Raw genomic sequence first — 19,087 nt, 5'->3', positions numbered from 1 at the left:
GAAAGAAGGCAGTGTGAAAGCCTGTGCACTGTAGCAGTCTACGATATGACATTCTGGGGGGAAAGTAAAGCTATAGGGACAGAGAAAAAAGCTGAGTAGTTGCCATGGGTTACAGGCAGGGGCGACTGGGGAAACACAGAGGGGTTCATCTCATCATAGCACTTGCTCAGATGTACAGAATGTAAAGCACTAAAAATGATTCCCAGTGTAAACTATGGGCTCCAGTTGATAATGATATACTAATGTAGGTCAATCAGCTGTGACAAATGTACCACTCTGGTAGGATGTGTGATAATTCGGTTGGTTTTGCCTATGCCAAGGCAGAGATAAAGCAAAATTCTCTACTTTCTGCTCAATTTGGCTCTGAATTTAAAACTGTTGTAAAAAAAAATAGTATCTGCTAATAAGAACTGTGATAAATAGGTCCATTAAGATTATTAGCTGTAGATAAATGCAAAATTACATTTCTAAATAATTTTAAAAAAGAAATATAAAAGTGAAGATGATTTAATTTATATCATTAAAATAATAAAATGATGTAAATGAACTACAATTAAATTCAACAAGTGTGTAAATGTTGTACTCCGAAAATGACAAAGCATTGTGAGAAAACTTGAAAGAGACCTAAACAAGAAGCAATGTATATATGTAGAAGAAAAGGCAAGGAGGGAATGAGGTACTTATGTTTTTTAAAAGATTTATTTATTTATTTTATGTACATGTGTGCTCTATACACATGTACACATGTATGCCGGAAGAGAGCATCAAACCACATTATATATGTTTGTGAGCTACCATGTAGCTACAGGGAATTCAAATCAGGACTTCTGGAAAATCAGATAGTGCTCTTAGCCCCTGATCCATCTCTTACCTCTGATGTACTTGTCTTAATTAAAAATTTAAAAATAGGCCTAAAATTAAGAAAAGGCCATATGGCTATTGTTTCTCATCCATCTAGTGGTGGCACAGGAGTCTAGCCTGGGCTCCGCAGCAAACACTCAGGTTAAAGGAAGGTAACTCCACCAAGGGCAGGGAGATGACCTTACCTATGAGAGGGGAAAATAAAGCTTCTATAGGTCACCAGAAACTGTCAAATTCATTCTCTGAAGCATCTTTTATGTTTTATTTTGTAGAAACTTGGTTCTTCTGCTTGGGAGTACCAAACACTGTGACAGATGAGAGGCAACTGATACCTTCGTTTTCCTTAAGGAACTTTTAAAAACATTTTCATTAATATTTAATTCACAGACTAATAATGATGTGGCTAATTTTGATTCTCAGTTGCTAAGATTTGGATTCACCATGCACAGACTCCTTTAGATGTGTCTTTGAGAGTGTTTCCAGAAAGGCTTAACTATGTATGGAAGGGCTTGGGCGTGGACAAAGCCATTACATATGATGGGGCATAACATTGAGCAGTGAAGAAGAAGTAAGCGGAGCACCAGCATCCATGAATCTCTGTAGCTGCAATGAGACCAGCTTCCCAGTGCTCCTGCCACCACAGCCTCCCTCTGAATGCATTGCACATCTTAACCTACGAACAAAATAAATTCTTCCTGCCTGATTTGCTTATTGTCAAGTTTTGCACACGTTAGCACACAGAGTAATTATCTGATTGCATCTGTATCATCCTTCACTCCTACCTGTACCATCTTTTCTAGGCTTCAAACTCAGAGACCCTCAGTCATTTTTTTTTGCAACTTTGTGTCTTATCTTTCTTTTTACTTGGTGTACTGGAGGGCTATCCACTCTTTAGAGGGCCCTGAGTATCTCTAAGGGTATCAGAGAGCTTGTCCCATGCCACCATTCTCATTGTGTCTTCTGTGTGAAGGGACCCTCCTTACAAAGTGGTCTGAGACGTTTTGTTTGTCAAGTCAGTCTGGCATGATATAGTTAGCAAATGGAGTGGTCCTTGTAGGTAACAGGTGTGAGGATTGAGGTACGGAGTAGGATGGCATCCAGTACAGCAAAGATGTTCCAAAGTAGCTAATTGGGCGAGAAGAGAGGTTGAGACCACTAGATGGAACGCAGATATAAATTACATCCATTTATACATTGACTAACTGTCCCTTCGTCTTGGCTGTTTGAATAATGTAAAGGCATTTTAATCCAGCAACATGACTTCTGTGTCAGATCATATCCAAATGCCTCCTAAGTCTATGTGATCCGGATGGAATACAGACAAACTCTTAGTACACACCTTAATCCAAAACAACGAAAGTAAGCTTAATTTATAGAAGGAGGCAGCCAAGTTTAATAGTGATGTCTAGTTGAGGGGTAGACAAAGTTATGAGTCAGAGAAATAATAGACAGAATGAGTTAGAGATCAGATATGCCCAACTCTCAAGAGAACAGGACCGGAAAGAGAGGCTACTTAAGTGCAGGGAGAAAAAGAAGAGTTTTGCTTTTTTACCTGAAATATTTTTCTGGGATCATTCTATAGACATGGGTTGTAGAAAGAAGAAACTAGACACAGTGAAGACGGAAGGATACAGAAAATGAGAAGGAGTCAGTAGGTTAAAACATATTGTCAGAATTAGTTTTAAGCCAGGTAGAGAAATTCAGTCAGAAGCTGAGAGAAGCCAGTTTGAACCAATCAGTTTGGAGAGGCATTTGGGTCAGAATACCTGAGCTGAACCAGCCAATAATAGTTCAGAAAGAGCTATAAAAGCTTGGGAATGGCTCTCATCTCATCCCCTCATCAGAGAAAATTTTTAAAAAAATGTACAGAATAATGTTCACTGGACATGGGAAAGAGCTATATCTTCAATGTATTCATTTGAAGTCTTTAGGCTATTTCACTACATGTGGTACTTCGGGATTATATAATAGCTCTATGCTTAAATCTTAGGAACTACCAAACAGCTTTCCCTAGTGGATACACTGGTTTACATTTTCACCTACATAAGGATTCTCTTTTCTCAACATCTCCGTGAACTCTTGTTCTCTCCTGAGATAACATACCAACAAATGCTGTGTGATATATGATTAGGGTAATTATACAATGGGACATTTTGTCATAAAAAAGAGATCATAGTCTATGCAACTCAAAGAGCATGCTAGATGGTATTATACCAAGGAAAATAATTCAGTCACATAAAGACAAATGTGGTATAATTTGTAGAAATAAAGATCAACATGGCAGTTGCCAGAAGCTAGACGTTAGGACAACCCGACAGTATCAGCCAGAGGGTGCAAGCCTTCAGTTAGTGATGAGCAAGTTCTGGTGAGCTGAAGCTGAGTGGGATTGATGACATATCTGTTCATTAATTCAATTGTGATAATCATTATATAAATGTGTATGTATGTCAAACTCTTGCCACATTCTACTCCTTGAATATATTCTATGATAATTTGACATTAAATATTTAAAATTTCTTCAAAAGTTGGAACATAAGCAAGTCTTCCAGATGGTGCTCTCTTTGGAGGCTGTGTTTTGTTTTCTGTAAACCATTGCTGCCTTGAAATGCATGCTTTCCAATCAAGCTTAAACTGAAATGATTTGGGTCATTTGCTCGAAAGAGCTTGCCTTAATATTCTGTATTTGATGGGTGAAAGGAGACCCTCTCTCAAACACAAAACCTGTTACAAGGTGTCACCATATTCTGGATGAGAGGTAACTGGTGGAGGCAGGGGAGGGAATAGCAGGAAGTCTACAGTCAGTCATTTTCTCCAGAAGTGATGCAGGTGGGTGGAGAGAGGACAGGAAAAGAACCCTCTCTGACAAGCAGGCAGCAAGCTGGCAAAAATATTTCCTAGGACAATGAAAAGCAGGAAGGCCCTTTTCTCTCAGCCTTAGGAAGACTCAGAGAACTCAGAAGAGGACGTGTGTACCTTTCATCCACTGTTTAATGCCACTATAACACTGCTGGAGTGTCTGAGTTTGTCCCACAGTAAGCACGAGACTTTTGTTAAGAACAATGTAAAAAAACATTTGAATTTTAGGAAATATAAATGATTATTTATAACACTAACACATAGGCGTTACATGTGATGGCTCTCCTTGCAATATCTGCCTTCAGATGCAAGCACATAGCTGCCTGGTGTCGGCATAGAATCACACGCTGCCCTGGACTGTTCTGTCCTAGGCTCCACTTCGAGCACCCGGAGGTAGACAATATTCCTGATGCTTCTTGGCATGTTGAGGAAGAGGTGGTGGCAAGAGAGCAGAAGTGATCTTGAACTCTGCATCTTCAACTTCTTAGGCTTCCAGGAGGCTCAGCAAAAATCTAGACAAGGAATAAAGGGCAAAGATTTCTAGAGGAGCCACAATAATTATCCCATCTCTTTCTGTCACTCTTCCCCTCCCCCTCTATTCTTCTGATGTGTCTTGAGCATCTGCTCATCCTGCCCCACAATCCCTTCTTGCACAGCAGCCTACCAGGAGGCTGTGAGAGAAAATCAGAGTGGTGCCCAAGCCCAGAGTGCTGTGAAATGGGTACAATAGTGGGCTTACAAAGCCCTTCTGAATATGCCAACAAATTGAGTGAAGGCAAGTCACAGCTAGGTATGGCCTCATTAGAGGAACACCTTCAAGTGCTGCTCTGGTTTCTTTTCCCACTGTGATAAACACTCTGACCAAAAGCAACTTAGGGAAGAAATGGATTTATTTAAGCTTACAAGTTGCCTCCCATGATGAAGAGAAGCTCAGGGCGGGCTCGCAAGCTGAAACTTGAAACAAAAACCATAAAGGAATGTTGCCTTCTGCTTAGCTGACAGGCTCGTACCTAGCTAGCTTTCTTTTTAAAAATTAAAGTTTTTTTAAGATATAATTATATTACTCCATCTCTACCCTTTCCCCTCCTCTAACCCCTCCCAGATCTTCTTTCAAACTCTCCCATGTCCCCTCTATCACTGTCCCTCTAATTAATAGCCCATTTTTCTTTTATTATACTTGGGCACACACACATGTATGTGAGGCATAAACATATACATATATCCCACTGAGTCAAATCGTATGGTTTGTGTGTTCTTGATTTCAGGGCTGACCACTTTGGATTGGATAACAAGTTAGAGATCTCAGAAGGTCTGGTATTTGATTTAAATGTCTTTAAGCCATAGCTGATTTTGTTGCATTCCAGTGTAAAACCACTGGGCTAATAAATAGAGGCTTGTATTTGAATCAAGGCTGTATGCTAGTTGAAGGTGACCAACATTCAGGTGGAGTACCCTCTCCCATCCATTCTACAGAACCATCCAATTTCAGGATGTTACATTATGGCTGATTCTACAGAGAAATGAGGACTGGGCAGATATCAGAGAGTCAATAAAGGTAAGAAGCACCCATATGCTCAGTTCCATGAGCGAGTAGGACCCTGTGCACACAGCATGAGATGGTAGGACCCCAGTGCTTATGCTACATGCTGGGGAGAAGCAAGATTCTATGAGCCTGTTCATTGTTGAGGAAGAGAACTGGACCAAGATTACAAAAGCCAGTTTTTGCTTTGTCAGCCAAACAGCCAAATAGTAAACAGGTATGACCACAAGATTATTACTTAGATCCTATTTACATTATTTTTTTCAATTACTTTCTATCTAGCAATGTTTTTGAGACAGGGTCTTGCTATGTAGCTCTGGCTTCATCTTTATTTACTATGTATCCCAGACTGGTCTTGAACTCATGGTGATCCTCCTTACTTCCAGGATTATAAGCGTGAACTATTGTGCCTGAATTTCTACTAAGATTTTTTTTGAAACAGCATCTCACTATATATAGCTGTCTGGTCTAGAATTTCCTGTGTAGACTAGGCTGACCTTGAACTCACAAAGATCCACCTCTCTGCCACAGGAATGCTGGGATTAAAGGTGCATACCATCACATTTGATTTATTTAGCAAATTTATGTTGTCTAACTGTAGTTACTGTTTTCTCGGTATTTTCTGGCCCTCTTTTGGACACAACACAGACTTGTCAGCAAAAATTGGAGCCCCAACCTTTAACCAGGTGAATAAGTATTCTTCACATTTGTGCTATTATATAGGCTCTCTCTCTCTCTCTCTCTCTCTCTCTCTCTCTCTCTCTCTCTTGCTTTGTTTTTCATCTGCTTATGGGAATACACATGTGTGTGTGTTTGTGTGTGTGTATGTGTGCGTGCACACTTACATACTAGTTAGAGATTGAATTTAGGGTCTTGGATAGATGCTCTCTGCTATTGATAAAACCAGACTTTATATCCTTCACCTATTATACTTTCTGGCTGCTGTTCCTGTGAACACAGCACATTCAAGAAGGTCTAGATTAAGTCTTTCTCAGGCTGTATCTCTCTAGGCCAGTGAGAGCTTAGTTTTAGGCCCCACAGTACTTTCCTGTTTCAGAGAGGAAGTTGCACTCACCAAGGAAACCATTGATAAGGATCTTTCATCACCCAGACAAGCTTCTTGACATTCACCAAAAGAATGATGAAGAGCCTTCTTGGTTGCTAAGCCATTGGAAAATCTGCCAAGGAACCCACTGTTCCCATAGAAACCACCACTTCAGGAAAGCTTGGCATCAGTTTCCATTCTGATGCTGAGGAAGGACATTCAGCAGGAGTTGGGGATGAATAATGGGTGAAGCTCTCCTGCCCCCACTGTGCTGGGCCAAGCCTTTAAGGGGAAGGTGCCTCGTGGAGCAGACAGCCTTGCTCCATGCCAACAGGAGTATCCATGCCCAACAGGTCCTTCTTGCATTTTCCATCACATGTTGGTTCATCTTAGAAATTGGATTTGGTGAATAAGCCACTCCCAGTACTCTTGCAGAGGCGTCTACTCTTCTCATGAGCAGAACTAGGTAAGGAGCCAAGTCTCTCTGCTCTATTTGTTTTCTTCCTTTGCTTCCGGAATGTTTAACCCAGGCGTGGACAGCTCATTTTAATTATACTTTCTCAACCTCCACAAAAACAGCTCCTGTCCATTTTTATGAATGTTCTCTCAGAAAGTTGGACACTGTCTCTCGGTACTCTTTCCTGTGGCCTCATTCTGTTCCTATGCAAGATGATTTTGTTTTTTTTCTATTTAATCTACATTTTTGTTGTTATATCTTAATCCTGTTTTCCTTAGTTGAATGCGTAGTAGGATTAAAAAGTCAAGAACAAATGCAGAGACCCAGGAGAACTTTAGCATGCACTGCCCAGTAGGCCTTTGTGAGCATCTTCTCTGACTTCCTTCATGGTTCTCCTCCCACTCAGAACCACTGACTCATTATTATCCTGGCTGCCATTCACCCACAAGTTCATGAAGGTTTGAAAAGAAGGTTCCTACAAAACAACATAGGATTTAGAGCAGCAGTTCTCAACCCCTGGATCACCACTCCTTTGGGGTTGCGAATCAGATATCCTGCATGTCAGATATTCACATTATAATTCATAACAGTAGCAAAAATACAGTTACAGAGTAGCTACAAAATAATTTTAAGGTTGGGGGTCACCATCACATGGGGAACTGTATTAAAGAATCACCGCGTTAAGAAGGAAGAAGAAAGTGATTCAGAATAATCTAGAGTAGAGTAATCCTTTACAGTTTCTTCATCATTTTAACTTATGTTTTCAATTATTCTCCCTCCAGTTGATTGAGGAAAGAAAATTTTTGTTTATTTTCATTGCTAAGAAGTTTATTTTTATTAATTTTATTTTTTGAGATTCTAAGTACATCATTTCCCACCTCCTTTTCCTCCATCCAAACACTCCTATATATCTTTCTATTTCTCTTTCAAATGTATAGTCTTTTTATTATATTTCTTTTTTACATATACAGTTATATTATTATACATAAATAAAATAAACTACATACAGCAGGAAGAACAGCGAAACAATCAGGAATTACGTAAATGTTACATCGATAGTGACTTGGCTATTTGTATTTGGCAACCTTGAAGAAAACATCTTTCCTATCTTGGTGAGCCTAAAATTCTGAATGAAAAAAAAAATATAGAGTGCTTCACGAATTTGTATGTCATCCTTGCACAGGGGCCATGCTAATCTCTGTATTTTTCTAATGTATATGTGCTGTCAAAATGAGCACTGTCGTCATGAAGATTTCTCTCTAGAGAAGTTGATTTGTCCACAGTGACAGAGCTTATGACGAATAGATTGGGGGCAGGAGGGCTTTGACCCCCACATGCTTAGGTTTGAGTCAGGCTGTTATTACAAAGCCACTCTCTATAAATCCACGGCTCCAAAATTCTTACCAGCTGCTACCATGCAGGCCTTCAGCTGGCTTCAGCTACATGCGTTATGTTCGGGAGGGACATAAGGATGAGCCTTTCATCCCCTTCATACCGTTCCTTCCAGGACTTCTGCAGAGGTAGAGAAGTCTTCAGTGAAAGTTGAGACAAGCCCTGCGTGTAGCTCCCCATTACCAGACTTCACTTGAGCTCGGCGTCAGTAGACCGCTGTGGTAAGCCCTCATACTTCTTTAAGAATGCAAGAGACAAGATATGACAGATATTGGTCTTCATTCAGAAAGTTAGACCCAACCAGATAGGAAAGGTGTTTACTTCAAGTTTGCCAAATACAAATAGCCAAATCCCTATGAATGTAACATTTATATAATTCCTGATGGTCTTGTGATTCTTCCCGCTGTATGTAGTTTATTTTATTCATGTGTAATTATATAGATGTATACGTTAGAAAAAGAATCATAATACAAAAAAGAGATTACTCTTCACACACATTAAAAGAAAAAAGAATGCAATAATAGAATCCAGATGCTGTTCAGGCCACACTGCCCACAGCAGCCATCCCCTCACACAGACACTGACAGGCACCCTGTTGAGATACCATTAAAAGCATGCTAACAGACTTCTAGACATCACTGTCTCTCGGCTGGGAGAGAGGTTTCACTAAGGAGGTATAGGTGGACACACGCTCTTTCCCCACCCCCTCCCCAGCCTAATGTCTGGATAGCAGAGAGCCTGGCTTCAGGTTTGGGCTGTGAGACTATCTTATTCTCAGAAAGGTATAAGGAGAGATGCCCCCTAACTCTGCCACGTGGGGCCTAATTTCCCCTTTCAAAGCCCCCCCCCAAAAACCTGTTGTCTGTCTGTCTGCCCATGCCATTACTGTCTTCTTATAAACTCCATACACCACCCGTCCATTTCAGTGACCCCTTTGAACCCAGTTCTCAGATTTTCACCCTTAGATGTTTAAGGAAACAGTCTCTGCACACTTCTGAGCCCCGTTTCTTCTTTTAACTATTTGCTATCAACGCCAGCCAAAGGAATGCCTGGAGGCCCCAGGCAGATTGCCTGCCTGATGTGCCCATTTCCTACTTTTCTCCCTGTACAAGAACAGCAACCTCCCCAGTCAACCACAACATCAAGGGATCTGCACAACTGCAGTTTCTCTACTGGCTGCCTATCCCCTTAAAATCAGGAGTCCTAAGTGCTACCGGGCAGTTTCAGCATACAGCTCAATGTGTTCTCGCTATTCCTTTGAGAAAGCATTTATTTATGGACCAAGACTATTAAACTCACATATCCTGTGATTTCAGACACAGGAAGCAGGGATTCCTTAAATGGGTTACTGGAAGTGTAAGGACATCTGCTCTTCAATCCATCCTGTCATTTCTAATTTATTCTGCCCATTGGGATGACAGTGACTAATAAATGGTGTGTGTACTGCATATGGGGAAGATGCATTCCCCCCTTTTTATAGACATCAAATCTGTAATTCATTCAATAAGTGATACCAACACTTTGCTTGGAGTCCTTCTGGATGGTGAAGTCCATGGCCATCGGTCTGCTCTATCATCCTATTGGCTAGTATCATGCAACATACTCATGACCCTTTGCCACTGAATCAAACATGCCATAGGTTCTGAGGCAATGCTGGTCTGTCTATTTCTATAGGCAGAAAGGGACAGTTGTCTCTGGAATATTTTTCCCTAGAGGATTTGTTGATTAGCCTAGAATGCTAGAGTTCAGGGCTAACCAATCACACTCGGTGTTGGTCTATATTGCTAAGTTGGCTCCATCCCACTCCCATAATGACCCTTCTTCATATAGTCAGTGGCAAAGTAGACCTGTCAACCTGATTGTTTATGCCTCTTCTGAGCTGGGAATCTTGCATGGGCTTTGGCATGTGATAATGAGGCTTATTTGTCACTGGCCCCATATGCTTTTTCATAAGATCTCTTAGTCCTTTGTCATGTAGTTTAGTTTCTCCTTGGTCCCCTGACCAACTGGACAATCCATTTTCTCTGCCCACAAAACTCCTATATGTTCTACCCCAAGACCCATTCTCTTTCTACATCAGCCCGACTGGCAGTTGCACTTCCTGAAGCTCCACTCACCGGGGGAGGACATCCCTCCACTGAGGCAGTCCTGGGAGCTAGACTCAGACGTATAAGCTAGAAGCTTTCTAGGAGCTGAGCCCTTTGCTTCCATGTCCAACATGGAAATGAGAAGGCTTAGGTCATGGGTCTTTGTCAGTACCTTACATAGCGGATTCTCTAAACGCTTGTGAATTTTGATGTGAATGAATAAAGGCTACGTTTTTAGAAAGGTCAGGTCTAAGTACTGCCTCTACTCTACAGCTCTCTCTCTCTCTCTCTCTCTCTCTCTCTCTCTCTCTCTCTCTCTCTCTCTCTCTCTCTGTGTGTGTGTGTGTGTGTGTGTGTGTCTGTCTCTCTGTCTCTCTCTCTCAATACACATTCACATACACAAGCATACACATACACACACTTACAAAATGTATACAAACACATGCACACACTCTCTCACACACATTTACTCATACAAACATACACTTTGTAAGATATATATTAGGAGCATATATTCTTACTGTCTTTATTCTTTTATATAAGTCCATTAATTTTTCACTATAACATGTGACTTTATACATTTCATATGCTCACCCAACCCTAGACAGCTAGCTTTCTTAGGAGCAGGAAGTATCAGCCCCCAGTGTAGTGGCTGATAGTAGATATACTGATATTCCTTCAATAGCTATATATGAAAGAACGGCAGAAGAAAGACAGAGACTAGGAATCCATAAATGAGTGTATGTGCCTTACTACATTTTAGATACTGGCACAGTTTTTTTCCCCTGAAAAGTTAGTATATATTATCATGAACATGGGCAAACACACACACACACACACACACACACACACACACACACACACACACACACAACACACACACACACACACACACACACACACACACACACACACACATACACACACACAGGGAGCTGACTGTTCAAGGGCCTTCTTAGTTATCAAAGCCCCAAACAGGTGATCTGATCCTAGAAAATACATGAAAGGTGCTGTGGACGTTCCCCTCCTTCCTACTGTTAAAAATAGCACCCCAGGGTTTCCTGATTCCAGAATAGGCTGCACCCTATTGTTTCCTGTCAGGGCTGTCTGCTCTGTTTCCAGGTGCCCACATACAACAAAAGACAACCATCTCCTCCTTTTTCCCAGGCTGGCTTTATTTAAAAGTTTCATCCCTCAAGTGCTGACTTTAGATGCATTACAGCAAATCTATGCTTGCAGAGAATGGAGACAACAGAGGTCTTACCTTGTTTCTCAGGGCTTTTTTCTTGTCACATGTAAGAACGCAACATACAGAAAAATAGATTGGCAGTACAGATTTCTGTATCTGCAAACTGAAAATACACATGCCCACATGGGCTCCCTCCACTCATGCACATATGTGTACATGCACACCCTTGTCTTTCTCTGCTTGAAGAGAAGAACTCTGGTGACCAGCACAAAGGACAGTAGTAGTCCATGTCACCTGAGCCCCAGGGAATCCTTGTAAGGCACTGTGCTGACCTGTAGGGATCTCCTGAGCTGTGGCACCATGAGCCACGGTCCTATCATAGTGGACAAAGTGTGTGTGTGTTGAGGTTTCGGTATACTGATTTAATAAAGACAGCAGCTGGACATTGTTAACCGGTGGACTGATTTGAGCACTGGTGGTGCTTCAAGACCTTACTTTCCTGTCAAAGATGAGTCAGCAGTCTCTTCAGTGGCTTTCAAAGCATGGCAGTGTTGGCTCTGCCCAGATATAGCAGGGGTGAATGCGCTACATATAGACTACAATACAAAAGAGGAGAAACAGAGCCCTGGAGGAACTCAGGTCTGGACCATAGGGCTCAGACAACCTCATTCACTCTCATAGACACATTTTCTCAGAAGATTTTTGGAGAACATTTCCCAGTTCCTAAGTGGGGTTGCTGTACTAGACCTGTACTCACAATGCCAATGACAGTGCACTGCTGTAGTTGGAATGCCTTAGCAAGCTTTACTCTCCAGCTTTGCTCCCCACCAAAACAAAATCAAAACAAAACAAAAAACAAAAAACAAAACACCACCACCAACAAAACCAAAACCCCCAGCCAGTTCAGTTCAGCCCAGGGCACCTGTGGATGGAAGCAGATCGCTGTCAGATCCTTAGCTGTTTCCTTCTCAGCTGAGAGGCTATTTGTCCCTCCCTGAGAAGGCTTTCTTCTTTAAAGCATACAATCAACAGGTGGCTCCCTTGGTATTTGCCATGACATATATGCCATCCAGGATGCTGTCTGTGGACCAGTTATTTCCCTCAGTTTTTATTAGCCTTTCATCCATAATTCTACCCACCGTCCATTTCTCCTTGGGATCAGCAAAAAGTTTCTGTGAGATGAACTGTTTTACTCCCTAATGCTTTTTGGTGCTCTAAGAGAAGGGTGGCCAGCTGAGCCAATTTTCCTCTCCTACTAGGATGGTTTCAACACAGAAGAGGACCAAGAATGATCCTACTCTATTCTACAAGAGTTGCATCCAAGAAGCCGGACCAATGAGTAGGGGTTCTACACTTTGGGTCCTACCTGGAGTGTTAGCTTCCAGGAAAGGAGGACAGGGCTTAATGTGAGATCTCAGATTCCAGTTTCAGCAGCAGCAGTGACTAGACATTTCCTCCATTGAATGACTGAAGTTGACATATGCATTCGTAACTCATCACCCAACAGAGTCATTCTCTGGAAGAGAGAGAGAGTAGGAAGATGGATAATCTATTGCTGGCACAGTTGTATCAAATGGGAGCTTCAAAAAGTCATAAAACCAGCACAGCTGTTTGACAAAGCTCTAGCAAAGCTAAGCAGAGTGATGCAATCGCTGTAGGGCAGTCTTCCACTCTTTTGACATAGATATCTATGTGTTGCACAATTGGGGGGGGTCTTTTATTATTTGTACAACTTGAGGATATTGGTTGATGGAATTTTTCTTATGAATCATTTCTACCTTCTCCCAGGAATGCTGCTTCTAAGCTTTCCCAGAAATGTCCTGACCATACTAGTCCTCCAACTTTTAAGGAGATATCCTTATCTGGCCCTACTTAAAGGTCTTTCTTATTCCCTGGAGGTTGTGACTCAAATAATTATGCCAGAGATCTTTTTATGAGGCTCTGACTCAAATATACTCTTGACAATCTGCCCCTGCACTTAGAAACAAAATAATCAAAACAAAGTAAACTTTAAAAGGTAAAGAATATTTGGTAGGCTAGAGAAGTTGGCAGCAGATAAAATTAAAAACCTCTTTCTTATACTGACAGACAAAAAATGGTGTAGACAAATGATAAGAGAATAAAATATTAAGACCTCCATTTCTTTGTTTTGTTTATTTTTAATTTATTCACTTTATATCCTGATTGTAGCCCCCTCCCTAGTCTGCTCCTGGTCCCATCCTCCCTTTCTTTTCTGCTTTCCTTCATCCACTAGTCCTCAGAAAGGGGAGCCCTCCTCCCCTATCATCTGATCCCAGCATAGTAAGTCTCATTTGGACGGCCTGCGTCCTCTTCCTCTGTGGGATGGCATTGCTGCCCCACCTGAGGAAAGGGATCAGTGTCTGGGCACCAGATTTCATGTCAGAGGCAGCCCCTATACGCCTTACTATGGGTCTCACATGGAGACTGTGCTGCCTATGGACTACATCTGAGCAAGGGTGTCTAGGTCCTCTCCATGCATGGACCTTGGCTGGTGCATCAGTCTCTGTAGGTCCCTCTAGGCCCAGATTTGTTGGCTCCATTGGTCTCCTGGTGGAGCTCCTGTCCCCTTCAGATCCTTCTATTCCCCAACTCTTCCCTAAGCCTCCCTGTGCTCTGCCCCAAAGTTTGGCTGTGAGTCTCAGCATCTGCTTCAAGCCCGTGCTAGATGGAGTCTTTCAGAGGACCTCTATGGCAGGTTCCCATCTGTTCTCTCCCTTCAAGCATTTCTGTGTATTCTAGTTTCCCTTCTGAATAAGAATTAAACATCCCCCCTCTAGGGTCCTCCTTGTTATTTAGCTTCTTTTGGTCTGTAGATTGTAGTGCATATGGCTAACATCCGCTTATAAGTGAGTATATATGTGTCTTTCTGGGTCTGGGTTATCTCACTCAGGATGATCTTTTCTAGTTCCATCCATTTGCCTGCAAATTTAAAGATTTCCTTGTTTTTAATAGCCAAGTAGTGTTCTATTATGTAAATTTACCACAATTTATTTATTTTTTCTTCATCTGAGGGACATCTAAGTTGTTTCCAGATTTTGGCTGTTATGAATAAAACTGCTATGTACATAGTTGAGCAAATGTCCTTGTGTGGTGGAGTATCTTTTGGGCATATGCCCAGGAGCTGTATACCTGAGTCTTGAGGCACTACTATTCCCAATTTTCCGAGAAAGTGACAGACTGATTTCCAAAGTGATTGTACAAGTTTGTACTCTGACCAGCAATGGAAGAGTGTTCCCTTTTTTTCTACAACCTCACCAACATGTTCTGTCATTTGAGTTTTTGATCTTAGCCCCTCTGATAGGTGTAAGATGGACTCTCAGAGACATTTTGATTTTCATTTCCCTGATGACATTGAGCATTTCTTTAGGTGTATCTCAGCCATTCAATATTCCTCTGTTGAGAATTCTGTTTAGCTCTGTACCCCATTTTTAATTGGGTTATTTGTTTTTTGGTGTTTAATTTCTAGAGTTCTTTATATATTTTGGATATTAGCCATCTGTCATATATGGAGTGATGAAGATCTTTTCCCAGTCTGTGGACTGTCGATATGTTGCATTGATAGTGTCCTTTGCCTTACAGAAACTTTTCAGTTTCATGAGGTCTCATTTATTAACTGTTGATCTTAGAGCCTGAGCTATTGGTGTTCTGTTCCAGAAGTTGTCTCCTATGCCAATGAGTTCAAGGCTCTTCTCCAATTTTTCTTCTAATAGATTTAGTGTGTCTGGTTTTATGTTGAGGTTTTTAATCCACATAAATATGGATCTATTCACAGTTTTCTACATGTAGGCATCCAGTTAGACCAGAATTTGTTGAAGATGTTGTCCTTTTTCCATTGTACGGTTTTGGCTTCTTTGTCAAAGATCAAGTGTCTGTACGTATGTGGGTTTATTTCTGGGTCTTCAATCGATTCCATTGATCCAGCAGTCTGTTTCTAGGCCAATGACAAGCAGCTTTTATTATTGTTGCTCTATAGTACAGTTTGAGATCGGGCATGGAGATATCTCCAGAAGTAATGTACAGAATTGTCTTAGCTATTCAGGTTATTTTTTTTCTATATGCTGTTGAGAAATGTTCTTGCAAAGGACCTCCATGTCTTAGAAAAAAATGAATTCATATAGGGACACTATGGTGTAGTGTGACCAACAAAAAAAAAATACCAAGATTAGACATATAAATAAATTCTACAAATTCATAAAATATACATTGTGTTATGGCAGAAACTGAATAATAATTGCAGCATTTTTGGCCTGAAGACTTTTCTTGGGCCTAATGACAATTAGTATTCTGACTTTAAAGGTTGATTATGCACTGCTTGGGATATGCCCACCTGCTCAGTCTGGCTTGGAGATTTTCTTTCTGTCAAGTGCCATTGAAACCGCAAGAGCAGAGCGACTGGCCTGAGAACATGATTTGGCGAAATATGCCTTTGAAACTTCAATACTGTTAAAAGTTGGGTTGTGGGATTGATGAGGGGAAATGATTGTAGAAGATAACTCTGTTCTGTCATGGCTTATTAACAATGACTAAATGTATGATCAAGCAGAAGCTAAAACACATTTTTGCATCTGGGCACAAAAATGATATGGTCTATGTTTTGGAACAACATGCATCTATCATCCCTGCCTACTGATTCCTGTATAAATAAAGAAGCGCTCTGACTGCCAGGCAGGCAGGATGTAAAATTCCTTCTGATTCCCGAGTCTGATTCATTCTTTCCTCACTACTCTTGCACCCACCCTTCCTCAGACTCTGACCTCACCTGGGCCTGGACCCCAGCACAGAGTCCGGTGAAAATGGCCTTTTAAGAAATTAGGAGAAGGACCCCTGCAAATTACACTCACAGCCACAGGTGCTGTATCTCATGCTTGTGAGCCTCATTCAAGGCTGGTTCGTAGACTATATTGCACCTCCATCCTCTGTAGGCTGATCAAGTGCTTGTTTCAAAGGAGGGAGACCAACCACAAGCATGTAGGCTTCCCAGAGATCATCTAACTCTTACCCTTCTGCCTTGCTCTCCTCTTCCCTGTTGCCACCTCACAGCAAGGCCAATAAAGCTGCTCCCCTGAGCTCATTGGGACCTGCTAGTTCAATTCATCTCCTCAGTTCCTTCCTGAAAATCTCTCTATACACAGTTGCAATAAACATTGCTCTCTCAGGTTCACTTTCATCCTTTGAGCCCTGCCTCTTCTCTCTTATCAGCATCTAGAAACAGGGAGATGAGACCTCAGGAGAACACGAGTTTCTTGAAGAAGAATCCTGGCTTCCTAGAACTCATTGGGCCAGGAGACAACATCCTGAACAGAACTCCAACATCCCACTCTTTAACATCAACAATTAATAAATGCAACCTCATGAGGCTGAGAAGCTTCTGTAAGGCAGGAAACACTGTCAACAAAACAAAGAGACAGCCTACAGACTGGGAAAAGATCTTCACCAAACCTACACCTGACAAAGACCTAATATCCAAAATATATAAAGAGCTTAAGAAATTAAACATGACCAAACCAAATAACCCAAATAAGAAATGGGACTCAGAATTAAACAGAGAATTCTCAACAGAGGAATATCAAATGGCTGAGAAACACTTAAAGAAATGCTCAGCCTTGTTAGTCATCAGAGAAATTAAATCAAAATGACTCTGAGATTCCATCTTACACCCATCATAACGGCCAAGATCAAAAACTCAAGTGACAGCACATGCTGGCGAAGAGATGGAGAGGGGAACACTCCTTCATTGCTAGTAGGAATGTAAACTTGTATAGCCACTTTGGAAATCAATCTGGTGCTTTCTCAGACAACTGGCAATAGGGCTTCCTCAAGACCCAGCTTTTCCAGTCCTTGGAATATACCCAGAAGATGCTCCACCACACAACAAGGACATATCAGCCTTGTTAGTAGTAGCAAGAATCTGGAAACAACCTAGATGTCCCTCAATTGAAGAATGGATAAAGAAATTGTGGTACATTTACACTATGGATTACTACTCAGCTATTAAAAATAAGGAATTCCCAAAATTTGTGGACAAATGGATTGAACTAGAAATGACCATCCTAAGTGAGTTAATGCTGACCTAGAAAGACACACATGGTATATACTCACTTATAATTGGACACTAGCCCAACAGGATGTCCCCTGAAAGTCTTCACTTAGCAGGAGATTGGGATAGATGATAAGACTTTCTATTGGGACTCAGGTGAGGGAAGTATGGGAGAATGAGGAAGTAGAAGGATCCAGAGAGTCCTAGAGACCTACAGGAAGACAATCAAAGACTATGGAGCTGGACCCATGGTGGTCTATACCAACCAAGGACAATGCATGCAGTAAACCTAGAACCCCTATTAGATCTAGCCAATGGACAGCACATTCTCCAAAGTTGTGTGGAGTGATCCTGACATGAACTTTGGTTCCCCTATTCGACCACTTTCCCTTGGTGGAGGGGCCTGGTGGCACTCAGAGGATGAGTAAGCAGGCAACCAGGATGAGACCTGATAGGCTGTGATCATATGGTGGGGGAGGAGGTCCCCTTCTGTCACAGGCCTAGGGGAGAGGAATGGGGTGAAGAAGGAGGGAGGGGGGAACAGGAAGATACAAGTGAGGGAGTAACAATTGAGATGTAACCTGGATAAATTACTTAAATTAAAAAAAAAAAAAAATAATCCTGGCTCCAAAGAGCCTCCTCAGTCCGGCTGTGGTTCTGTCCCTTCCCCTCTGTCCAGAGGCTGAGCAGACTGCCATGGAGCCTCCTGCTGAGTCATAGGCAGCTGAATTTCTGAAAGGGGACTTGGAAATGTCCGGGGTTCATCAAGACTCTGCTGAGGGATCAAATGTGTTAGACAGGTGGACAGGATCCAGAGTCGAGCCAGAGAAGGTCCCCAAGGACTGGATTAAGCCTGTGGAGTATGGCTTTGGGCTCCTACACAGCCCTCATCCCAGCCCCACCACCTGAGGCTTGGTATGGCAGCAGAGGACTGGTGGCAGCTTTAGCTTTTCACAGAATGAGGCACATCTACTACATTTTGTTTATGGTCCTCAATTAGAAAATAATATTCCTAGATGCCCAACAAAATAAAACTGATGTTTCAATCATAGCTAATTGCTTTCAAGAAATGAGATGTAAATTTATTTTATAGTTTTATCCTAAGCACTCTTAACTTACTGAATAATGTAGTAATGCCAAAACTGACATTTCCTTTATGTATTTTAAAGAATGTTTGAGGTGATCTATCCTCTGCAGTGCCTAGAACAATGCTTGAACTATACAGTTAGAATAAAGAGGCTCTTTTCCCTCCAGAGCATAAGTTGAGTGGACTGGAGAGCAATCTTTTAAGACATGGAGGCCCAGACACAGTGTAAAGACAAGACCAACTACAGAGGCCAAGTACCTACCAGGTCACTCCCTGACATGTGATCTGCCCCTCCCCTGAAGCATTCTCAGAAAGTGTCTGAAAGAACTTCAGAGAACTCAGAAACTCCCCCATGGAGCTGGAGAAGAGGGCATAGCATGCCAGCCCATGAGCCTGGGATGACCATATGTAAAGCTGCCAGTCAGTGAGTCACTCTACCAACATGCAGGACAGCTCAGCCCACAGCTATTGGTTACTCACCCGGCAATGATGGTGTCTTGTGGTATTCTCTGGAA

The sequence above is a fragment of the Acomys minous genome (assembly GCF_964271855.1).
Source record: "Acomys minous genome assembly, chromosome: 5".
NCBI classification, from domain to species: Eukaryota; Metazoa; Chordata; class Mammalia; order Rodentia; family Muridae; genus Acomys; species Acomys minous.
The sequence above is the reverse complement of the archived record's forward strand: the minus strand, read 5'-3'. Positions refer to the sequence as shown.